This window comes from Molossus molossus, unplaced genomic scaffold, assembly GCF_014108415.1.
Source record: "Molossus molossus isolate mMolMol1 unplaced genomic scaffold, mMolMol1.p scaffold_m16_p_8, whole genome shotgun sequence".
Classification (NCBI taxonomy): Eukaryota; Metazoa; Chordata; class Mammalia; order Chiroptera; family Molossidae; genus Molossus; species Molossus molossus.
The window spans coordinates 4,610,362-4,622,696 of NW_023425402.1; the positions used below are offsets into that span (position 1 = coordinate 4,610,362).

At 43.8% G+C, this 12,335-nt stretch overlaps 1 pseudogene; it reads right to left on the reverse strand.

Annotated features, from left to right (window-relative positions):
- Positions 1-10,485: 10,485 nt before the first annotated feature.
- On the reverse strand, positions 10,486-11,601 carry LOC118621881 (annotated as a pseudogene).
- Between the last annotated feature and the right edge of the window lie 734 nt (positions 11,602-12,335).

Sequence of the window (12,335 nt, forward strand, 5' to 3'; positions counted from 1 at the left end):
TCTCTTCTTCTGTTGGATTCTCTTGTTCTTTCATTTGGAATTTGTTTCTTTGTTTCACCATTTTGGCTGTCTCGGTGAGTTTTGGAGCCCGCCCAATTTTCCCTGTGGTTGTTGTTGTCCCACTGATTGTGACTCCCTCTTTTGGGTTTGGGTGAGTGTGGGAGGAACCACTGAATGAATGTAGGTTAAACACCATTGTCAAGTCTTACTTTCATGGGTAGATTTGCAGGCCAAGCAAAGGTCCAGTTTTCCTCTAGCATTTGCCTGCAGGCTATTAGTCTAAGTTACTTGATGAGACTTGGGTTTTAGCCCACAGCCGAAGGAAAAATCCCTCAGGTGTATAGGGTAAGGAGATTTCCAGTGGGTGGGGCAATAGTTCCCCCTCCCCCTTAGCTTGCTGGTAGTCTCTAGCTGTAAATGAGCTTTAATTTGCATTTCTCTGGCCTGGCCTGGTGGTGTTAAATTTCTGAGGGAGGGGCTGTTGCTTCTCCCCAGGGCTCTGGGAAGGGGCTCTTTGAGTAATATGGCTAGTGTCCTATGAGGGTGTGTTCAGCACAAAACTCCCAGTATCCTCCTTCCCACCTCTCTCCCCTGTGCCATGAACCCTGGACTCTCTTTACACAGTTCCAGTCCAGTCTGCCCCCCTCTGCTAGAGCCCAAGGTGAGTGGCTATAGCTAATTTAGTGCTCTGGCCCTTCAGGAATGTGTTGTTTTCCCCAGCACATCTCCTTGCCAGAGAAAGCCTCAGCTCTGGTGATCTCAGCCAGGTGTTATGCTGGTGCCTTTCTCTGTCCCAATCTCTTTGCTGGGGTGCCACTCCTCTATTTCGAAGAGTCACCACTCTGTGTGGGGGAGCCGCCACTCAGTGCTGTGGTGCTGGCTTGGGACTTTAAGCCCTGACTTCTCAGAGGGAACTGCTCACAGCTAAAACAGCCCTCAGCTACTGTCCATGGGCTCCCAGCTTACCCTCCCTTGCTTCCACAGTTCCTGCCAAGCTTGATTTGTTGTCCTCTTTCTGTACCTGGTTACAGGGGTTCTCTCCAGCTGCTTTTCAGTTGTTTTTCCCAATGATTTGTTTTTATTTTAAGTGTAATTCCAGTTTCATCCTAGGTGGGGATCTGTGTAGCTTCCATTCACTCCACCCCCATTTCCCCCTCCCCCCTAGATTTGTAGGAAGAATGAGATGAGAATGTGTAAGTATGTAGAAGAGATTGAGGCAGGTTATAAGAAGTTTAAGGACAGAGTGACTACAGGATAGACCTCTTCTTTGTGCTGCCTCCCCATGGCTAATTTATTTATTTATTAATTTCTCTCTCTCTCTCTCTCTCTCTCTCTCTCTCTCTTGAAAATTCTCACCCAAGGAAATGTTTCTATTAAATTTTTAGAGAGGGAGACAGAGAGAAACATCAATGTGGGAGAGAAACAATGTGGCTGCCTTTTATGAACCCTGACCCAGAATCCACCAGGGATTGGACCTGCAAAGTGGGCAGGCATCACAACCAGGAACCAAAACCACCACCCTTGAGTACACGGGATGATGCTCCAACCAATTAAGCCACACTGGCCCAGGCCCTACAGCTAATTTAATATGATGGCTTCTAGGATCCTATGTTTATTGCTCAGAAGGCTTTTTAACTTCCTAGTTCAAATGTATACCCAACACCATGAGAGGAAGGGCTATAAACTAGGTATTCTTAGTTTCCCACTAACTTCTACTTTCCCTTTCATGGATCCTTCCTCTTTTAGATCCTCCACACCCCTGTCTCGGACATTACTGTCTTTATTTTGCTTCCTTAATTTCTAGGGGCGACAGCTCTTGAGTCTCCTGAGTACAACCCTTGAAAGCCCAAGGCCCTACTCCTATTCTGTTGGGACCATGTGCTGAGATGGGAGGGAGACCTTGCCACTGTTAGTCACACAGACGTGTTGGGAACCAACCAGCCAGGCAGTCAGTTGTGTGGCCTGTGTCTTCAGAATCCTGGGCTCAGGACAGGGATGACGCTGGGAAGAGAGGAAACTAGAGCAGTGTGCGGGTGATACTAAACGAGGCCCAGCAGGAGGTGAGGGATGCAGTGCCAGAAGCCTGTAAGAAAAGCTTTCTGTGGACTAATGGACAGTGGCACAGCTGTCAAACAGATGTGGGGTAAACAGAGAGCAAAAGGTAGAGGGGCGGCAGGTGCCTTGAGATTTGTAAGAGTGAGATAAGAATGTGCAGGTGTGTGGAAGGGATGAGAGTAAGTTACCAGAGCACCATACCCCAGGACAAATGTTCAATAAGGACCTGCTGGCAGAGGAGGTGGAGTCACTGGATGCTGTGGGCAGAGGGGGCAGGGTGATGCTACAATGCCCTTCCTGCTCTTCTCCCAACCCCAGATGGGGCAGACGGTAAGGCCGAGAGGAGGCTGGGGCTTCAGGGAGGGAGGCTGCCCAGTGAGCATGAGGTGAGGGGGCAGACCTGCTTGGAGAGACCAGACTCATGGAGGTGACAGCCTTTTAGTTCTGACCCTTGCAAATGAGCTTCCCCCACGGGACTTCCTCTTCACCACACTCATTACCCCAGAGCTTTCAGCCACAGTCCCAAGTCCTCCTTGTCACACCACTTGGGCAGTTGCAGAAAATGGTTGTGGGTTTGAGTTTTTGTATATCTACTCTTTTGTCATTCTTTTCTCCCAAGTAAGTAACACCACTAGAGAAACCGGGAAGTGGGAGGATCTAGCAGCAAATAGTCCCACAAAAACTCTTCAACCATGAAGGTTTGATCCAGAGGGCACCTCCTCTTGAGATTTCCCCAGAGCCCAGGGCTGCACTGGTCTGTCTCACCTATGAGCTCCTTCAGAGCTGTGCACATGTGAGAACAGATCACACATGGAAAGGAGGAAGGGAGCTGGCACACGCTACCCAATTCTCACAGGTAGTCCTTCGAAGTAAACAGTCTTATTGCTGGTTTACATTTTAGGAAATGGAAACTTAGGTTCTTCCTGCTCAAGATCACAGCTAAGCAGCAGAGCTGGGACTGAGCCCATACCTGTAACATGTTCCTCTTCTGTCCTATCGCCCCTATCACAGCCCCTGTAATACTTTTTCTAAATGCTCTGTTCTGAATCAGAGATGACTTTACCTAGATCAATCATCTTCAAACTATTCTGGGCAATTCAGACTTGCTTCAAAGGTTCCACAAACAGTATAAAATTGTTTGTATACCAAAAATGAAGATCTTAAATTGCCCAAAGAACACATTCATCGCTTATTATTTTGATGGTAAAATTCCATTTTGAAAAAGGTAAATATTGCCCTCAAAAGTTTCATATTATTTTCTACATGGACAAATATTCTCTGATTGATAAATATGGAGGAGAAGCAAGGACTGATTCAAATTACAGGAAGACAGTCAGAACAGGGCTGTTGGGTGGGGAGAGGCATGTGTCTGGTGGGAAAGGAGCTGTGGGCTCAGGGAATTGGGCCTCACGGCACCAGAAGAGGCAGGGCAGACATCTGAAGTGGAATCTTGCCTTAGCAATGAAACTGCAAACAAAGGCTTTGCTGGTGGCCCCTGAGGCTAGCCCCACCCCTTGTCTGTCCTCACCACCAGCTGTGCAGATTCTATGGGCAGCAGGTAGGACAGAACTCACCAGACGAACCAAAGTTATTCTGACCGTCAGTACAGTGACAGAGGTAGCAGGCAGGTCACCCCTGAAACAGTCTCTTCTTGCTTCTCAAACCTTCATCCTACTTTCTTCTACCCTCAAGAGGCTCCCAATATTTAGGGCTGGGGCAGCGGCGAAGCTTCATCTGGAGCTTTGCTTCTCGTGGTTAGCTGACCCTTTCCCAGCTCTCCCCCTGACAGGGTGAAAGACAGGTGAGCATCCTATTTAAAAATACATTTGCGGGCCTGGTGGGCGTGGTTCAGTGGATTGAGCATCGTCCCATGGACTGAGAGGTCCGGGTTTGATTTCCAATCAGGGCACATGCCCAGGTTTCAGGCTCGATCTCCAGTGAGGGGTGTGCAGGAGGCAGCTGAATGATGCTTCTGTCTCACATCGATGTTTCTATCTCTCTCTAAAAAAGTCAGTAACAATAAATAAATTAAATAAAAATCATTTTTTAAAAAAGATTATAAAATTTTTTTAAAAAGTAAATAAAAATACATTTGCTGCCCAGCTGGTGTGGCCCAGTGGTTGAGCATCGACCCATGCACCAAGAGGTTGCTGGTTCAATTCCTGATCAGGGCACATGCCCAGGTTGTGGACCCAATCCCCAGTGGGGGGCATGCAGGAGGCGGCCAGTCAATGTTCTCTCTCATCGATGTTTCTGTCTCTCTCTCTCTCCCTATCCCTTCTTCTCTATCTAAAATCAATAAAAAAAAATTTAATAAATAAATAAAAATTCATTTGCAACCCACCACATGTGTAATTAAATGACCTCTCAGCAGTAGTGTGATACATTAGACCTGGTGTTTAAATTTGAGATATTCTTTTTAATGACAGAGATAGCTATTTAATGACAGAGATGCCTCGCTCGGTTCTGTTCCCGCTGTGAGACTCCCTCCTCCCCAGCCCACGTGAGCTATCACGCCCTGGGGGACTTCCGTCGCCCCTCCAGCTGCAGCAGAATCCATGCTTTCTCCCGGTACGAGCGCCCCCCTGAAGATCACGGGGTCACAGTGCGCAGTTATGTACGTGTGCATGCTCGCTTCTTTACTTCTTTTCCCTGTGAAGGCCTTTCCACGATTCAACGCCAGAAAGGCCTTCAAAAGTCCTTCAGTTAAATCCTCTGGTTCACAAGTGAGAACATGGAGACCTAGAAAGTTTCTGTGACCTGCCTGTGGTCACCCAACTCACTGTTAGAAGAGCCGGGATGTAAACATCCAGCCCTGAGGCGAGAAGTTGAGGGAGGATGGCTGGAACCTTGTTCAGCAAATGTAACGCACTTACCTCCCACAAGTGCGGTGGCTGAGCTGAGGACCACAGAGCGGGGCCGATGGTTCGGGCACTAGGACCACGGGGCGCCGGTCCGCTCTCAGGCCCACGGGCCAGGGTACCAGGAGCCCCCTCCGCCTGGAACTGGACAGAGGCTCAGTCCAGAAGCGCCCCGCAGGGCTGCGGGAAGGGGGGTGGTGACGGAACCTCTGCAGCCGGCGCGGTAGAGAAGAAACCCTGGGGGGTGAGTTGGGTTTGACACTCTGCGTGCGGGTCACCGGTGGACTGTCCGATGGGCAGTTACAGGGAAGGGCCTGGGCTGAGAAGGGTCTGGATTCCGTGGTTCTCAGCCTTCCTAATGCCACGACCCTTTAATAGTTCCTCATGTTGTGGTGACTCCCGACCATAAAATTATTTTCGTTGCTACTTCATAACTGTAATTTTGCTACTGTTATGTCTTAGGCGACCCCTGTGAAAGGGTGTTCGACCCCCAAAGGGGTCGTGACCCCCAGGTTGAGAACGGCTGACTAGGGGATGAGAACCAGGGAGAGGAGAGCAAAAGACTGACTGTAGGAAGGTGGACAACTGTGAGGTTGGCTAAGAGAAAGTTCCGGAAAATAAAGAGTGGGTGTTAGGAGAAGGGGCAGAGAAGCTGAGGCTGAGACATGACCAAAGACACAGTTGACAAAGGCACCAGTGACTTAGCAGGTGTAAAGACAAGTTGAAATGTGGGCTTGGAAATCGGGGAGCCTTGGGGGAGCTGGTTGGTTGCAGCAGGGCAGCAGGAGGCAGACCAGCACTGGCTGAGAAGGCTGGAGGTGGGGGGCCATACGATCCTTGGGGGCTGAGATGGCATTTTATTTGTCTTGGATTCCCCATCGCTAGAATAGTGTTTGAGTTGAATTGCATTGTTCTTTCAGGAAGTCTGAATATAAAGGGAAGAAGAGAGGCGCGATGTGTGCAGAACCAAGAGAACGTTTGAGGCTTCTTCCTGTAAACTTGTACCTGGAGATGGGGTGCACCAACCCCAGGACACAGAGGGAGCCCGGGGAGGGGTGGAGAAGACAAGGACCCTACCACAGAGACAAAGCAAAGGGTGAAGGATGGGGAAGGGAGAGGCTGTGGGGGGTCACATCTTTTGTTTCCTCTTTTCTTGGGAAGTGGACAAGTTGGGTAGGAATTACAGTGATGTGTGTTTCAACAAGCTGCTAAGATAAGAGAAATGCCCAAGACAAGAAATAGGAATGGCAAACTGTTGAGGGCCATGCCAAGATTTTGTAGGGTCACTGATCTTCTATGTGGCACCATCTTCTCCAGCGGTAATCAGCCACCAGACTACAGAGAGCCCCGAGTGCCAGCCTAAGGCGGTTGGGTCTGTCCTCCTGACCACCAGGTCCCAAACCAGCTCTGCTCACCACAGTCTCCTGCAGATCTCACAGCACAAACTCCCCCGGAATCACTGCCCAGAGATTCAGATCCAGTGGGTGGTGAGGTCCAGAAATCTATATTTTTAATTAGCTTTCTATTGATTCCATGTGTTGGTAGACCCTGGAGATTTATTTCAACTTTATTGAGGTATAATTGACATAAAGGAATTATATGCCTTTAAGGTATGCAATTTGATGTTTTAATATATGTCTACATTGTGAAATGACTGCCAAAAGCAAGCTAATTAAAATAAATACCCATCACCTCCATAGTAACCATTGTCTTTCTGTGTGTGTGTCTGTGTGTTGAGAACACTTAAGATCTACCCTCTTGCCTGGCTCAGTGGTTGAGCATTGACCCATGCAACAAGAGGCCGCTGGTTCAATTCCCTGTCGGGGCACATGCCCAGGTTGCAGGCTTGATCCTCAGTAGGGGGTGTGCAGGAGGCAGTTGATCAATGTTCTCTCTCCTCGATGTTTCTATCCCTCTCTCCCTCTTAACAAATTTCAGTAGTTTTAACTATAGTCACCATGCTGTACATAGATTCAGAACTTTTTTTTTTTTTATCCTCACCTGAGGACATTTTTCCATTTTTTGTTCATATAGAGTGGGAGGGAGAGAGAGGAAGAGAGAGAGAGAGAGAGAGAGAGAAACATCGATGTGAAGGGACACATCGAGTGGCTGCCACTCGCACGACCAGCCAGGGCCAGGGACAAACTGCAACCGAGGTACGTGCCCTTAGCGGGAACCGAACCCGGGTCTCTCCGGACCGCAGGCCGACGTTCTAACCGCTGAGCCAAACCAGCCAGGGCGATTCAGAACTTATTCATCTTGCATAACTGAAACTTTGTACCCTTTGATAATATCTCCCCATTTCCACCTTCTCTCAGCCCCTAGTAACCAATATTCTACTCTCTATTTCTGGGAATTTTACTATCTTATATTTCACATATGTGAGATATGCCCTATTTGCCATTCTGTGTCTGGCTTATTTTACTTAGCATAATGTCCTCCAGGTTAATCCATGTTGTCACAAATAGCAGGATGTCCCTTTTTAAGGCTGAATAATATTCATGCGTGTGTGTGTGTGTGTGTGTGAAATTTTCTTTATTCATTTATATATTGGTGGACATTAGGTTGTTTTCATATCTTAACTATTGTGAATGATGCTGCAATGAGCATGGAGGTGTAGATATCTCTTCAAAATTCAGATTTCATTTCTTTTGGATATATACTCAGAAGTGGGATTGCTGGGTCATGTGGTAGTTCAATTTTTAATTTTTTGTTGTTGTTGTTGTTGTGCATGCCCCTAGCAGGAATCGAAACAGGGACTCTCTGGTCCACAGGCCAATGCTCAACTGCTGAGCCTAACTGGCCAGGGCTCGACTTTTAATTTTTTGAACAACTTCTATACTGTTTTCCATTGTGACTGCACCAATTTACATTCTCACTAATAGTGTACAAGGACTCCCCTTTCTCCACATTCTTATCAACACTTATCTTTTGTCTTTTGATAATAACCATTCTGACAGGTGTGAAGTGATGTCTCTTCTCATTGTGGTTTTGATTTGCATTTCCCTGATGATTACTAATGTTGAGAACCATTTCATATACCTGTTGGCTTTCTATGTCTTCTTTGCCCATTTTTTCATCCAGATACTTATATATTTGCTACTGAGTTGTATGAGTTCCTTATTATACTTTGGATATTAACCCCTTATTAGATAATAGTTTGAAAATATTTTTTCCATTCCATAATTTGCTTTTTTAACTCTGTTGTCAGTTTCCTTTGCTGTGAAAAGCTTTTATTTTTTTAATATCTTAAACTTTTTTATTCCCTACCAGACATTAATTTTGTCTTTTGTTTTCTTTGTTTTCTACAATTTCCAACTTGCACCTGTATTTAATACTGCTTTAATCTGCTGAAGACATTAACTGATTGCTTTCCTAAACCTAAGGATTATATAGATTTAGTAAAAATATATATCACATATTTTCATAAAATTTTGACAAAACCAAATAAGCATGCCTTGCTTTAAGTCCATGCTCCTTCCACTGTTTATAAAATCTGATTTAATGATCAAAAATTCTTGATTGTCATTCTTCAGTTACAACAGTCTTCCTTCTGAACTGCCACTCATTCTTTTTACATAATAACAAGCAATAGAAAAACCAAAGAAATTATCTTTTTTTTTTTTTATCCTCACCCGAGGACATTTTTCCATTTTTTGTACAGATAGAGTGGGAGGGAGAGAGAGGAGGAGAGAGAGAGAGGGAAACATCGATGTGAAAGGGACACATCGAGTGGCTGCCACCCACACGACCAAGCAGGGCTGGGGACAAACTGCAACCGAGGTACGTGCCCTTAGCGGGAACCGAACCTGGGTCTCTCCAGACCGCAGGTGGATGCTCTAACCGCTGAGCCAAACTGGCCAGGGCCAAAGAAATTATCTTAATCTTAGTTCTTCCGTTTGACACTATAAAAAAATGTGAACTTTAAAAAAATAAAACAAATACATCCAAAACTCAATACGTTCAAATGAGCTGTGTCTCCTTTAAGGTAATCACCTTGAAAGGCCACAGTTCATTCTCTTAACTATGCTACCACTGCTCAAAATACCTTTAAAACTCTTTTGGGATCGAGTCCAAGGCCAGCTGCATACTTCCTATGATTACCTTGAAGACTGATTTAATTTTTGGAAACTATCAAAAGTTATTCGGTGACAAATAATGGTTAACTATATAAGACAATAAAGCTTGGTAGTGCTTAAAAAAAAAAAACAATGTGTAATCATAAAGTTAATAGTTTGTGTGACTTAAATTAGCTATGAGTGCAATTCTAAAAAAACAAAATCCAAGATTTTGAGCAATAGTAAATTGTTGGAATAAGGAAATAATTTTCTGGGTAACATTCATTTAGCCGTTTATGTTCTGGCATATTTGTTTAAAGTGAACATTCTGAGAGTTAGAATGTATTCTTTTAAAAAGAAATATCGCCCTGGCCAGTTTGGCTCAGCGGTTAGAGCGTCGGCCTGCGGTCCTGAGAGACCTGGGTTCGGTTCCCACTAAGGGCATGTACCTCGGTTGCAGTTTGTCCCCGGCCCTGGTCAGTTGTGCGGGTGGCAGCCACTCGATGTGTTCCTTTCACATGGATGTTTCTCTCTCTCTCTTTGTTCCTCTCTCTCCCTCCCACTCTACCTGAACAAAAAAATGGAAAAATGTCCTCCGGTGAGGATAAAAAAACAAAAATAAATAAATAAATAAAAAATAAAAAAAATATCATTCTTAAAAAAGAAGAATTGTATTCCTTTAAAGCATCACTGTTAAAGTAAGTACTATGCAAGTATTCGGTTAGAAACTAGTTCTACTCACTTTATCAATAAAGACTTATTTTAAAAACATGAAAGCAAATAACTAACTTATTTGCTCCCAGGCTTTTTAAAATTAACTAAAGATAAAATCTGAAATTTCTAAGGTACTAAAAATATAAACAAAAAGCCCAAGAGTAATAAAAACTCATTAAGAACCAAACTACAATTTCTGAGCTGCAGTGTATTTTGCTGCTTGAGCCCTGAGTGACAGTGTCATGCAACTGCCATTGCAACTTTGGGGCTTCATCTAACCCTTTACTACACTGTAGGCACAGAATATATGGCACATTTTTGGAGAATTGACATTTTTCAAAATGCAGCAAACATTTCAATTTATACATGAAAAAAGGAAGTGTTCAAAAGGGTATGCCTTTCAAGTTATTGCAGGTTATTTGTGAGAGAATTTCTGTAGGTAAAACATATTTAAATTTAACCAACAGTAGCATGTCAGTGTATTTAAAATGACAAAAATCTTCTCTTTGGTCATGTTACCCATGACAAATTACTATGATGTCATATGTTTAGGGCAAGATGTCAATACAGCATAAATCCCATGGCATTTTAGTTTTCTTCTGGAGATTAAAGCTGTTTTTCTTGAGATAAATGCAGCAGCAAAACACAAACCAGTTGATCAAAACAAAAGCACTTCGGCCATAACACCAAAAATGTTCAGAACACATCAACCAACAGTAGTTTTGCCATTCCAGTTCTTTTAAGAATTACATCTCTGCATTGTTGCCTTAAGTATGCCTGTACAAGCTTGTTCTCTGTTAGGCCAGTTTACTGGCTGGAGCCGGGTTGAGAGATTTGGTTGGTTGGTCCATTTATCTAGTGCATATATCGGGCACCAGCCCTCTTCCGATGATCCAGTGCAAAGAGCTGGCTGACTTGATCAGTTTGGCCATGAGTAGTGTTATCCAGTATGCACTGCACCAGCAAGCTCTCCACACCAGCTGCATCTATATTTAACGCCTTAGAAATAAAAGCAACACGTATTCTTGTGTAGGTTTAATTAATTTTATGAGCACTTGTGTCCTGATGTTTCGCAAAAGCTCTTCAACGTGTTCCCTTACGAAAGGATCGTCCATGATGTTGCTGTGATTTGTTTTCAGAATCTTTTCAAATGCAGTGATGTTATTATTCTGAGAGGCACTTACTAAATTCATCATTGCAAGAATTTCGGGATCATTTTTGTACAGTTTGGACTCTTGTGAGTCAAATGGATTTATTCCCGATTTCATTAGCATATTTGTTAAGACCAAATATTTTAAGCAAGTGGTTCTTCTTGGACTTCCTGATTCATCATAATTCTTGAAGGCTTCAAAAAAATTGGTGTGTGCCTTTTCAAATTCACCTTCTCTCAAGTGCATTTTACCACCACGTTCTCTGATGACTCACGTGATCCGTGGATGAGGGGTGGTGGACTTGATGTGCAGTGACTGTTCATAGAGTGCTTTCAGTTTTTTTGTTATTTTTCTGTGCTGTGTACATTTGAATTTCTAAAGCACATATTTCTAATAACTGTGTACCCCTTTTCAGGTCATCTTCATTATCCATCTGATATAATTGGCATAAAATTTTTTGAAGCTTTCCATATGCCTCCCGTTCTAAATACAATTTTTCAAGCTTCGTGTTTGTCTTAAACCACAGTCTGTCATTCTTAGCATCTTTTAAAGCTTCTGGTGTTGTTTCATAGAATTCCTGCAGTAAATCCATCTGACATAACAAATCAGAATTCTCTTCACAAGTGGAGATATAATCAAGAATATAAGTAATGGATTTTTCAGATAATTTCTTGTGACTGCACTTCAAATATAGGTCAATAGTTGTTTATATCTGTTCATCATTTCTGGAATGTTTGTCAACTTGAAGTTCATTTTAATCATTGTTTTAGTGCTTCAAAGCATTCCATAATTTTCAGTATAAAAATTTTCATCTGTTTGGTTAAGTTTATTCCTAAGTATGTTATTATTTTTGTTGCTATTGTGAATGAGATTGTTTTCTTAATTTCCTTTTCAGATACTTCATTGTTAGTGTATAGAAACACCACTGATTTCTGTGTGTTGATTATGTACCTCGCAGCTTACCTGGATTCATATATTAGCTGTAACAGTTATTTTTGTTGAATCTTTGCATGGTTCTACATGTACGAGCACATCATCTGCAAACAGAAATAAATGTACCTCTTTCTCTCTGATTTGGATGCCTTTCATTTCTTTCTCTTGCCAAATTGCTCTGGTTAGGACTTCTAGTACTAGGCTGAATAGAAGCAGTGAGCATGGGCATCCTTGCCCCTTGTACCAGATCTTAGAAGAAAATTTTTCACGTTTTCTCCATTGATTATGATGTAACTGCAGATTTTTCATAAATGGACTTTATTGATCGAAGTAACTTCCTCTACTCCTCTTTTGTTCTTAGCAGCCCCCAGGATTCTAGGATATGACAAGTCCTGTCAGTGCCCTGAGAAACAGAAGCCAGTCCCTTGAGTAGCAGCTGGAGAAATGGGGGCACTACATGTGTGTGCAATGCCTTCCCTCCTCGGGGGGAAGCAGGGAGCTGGAGTTTGTCACCTGCTCATTCTGCACTGAGCCAGAGAGAGGACCTGTGTGGCCAATGCCCG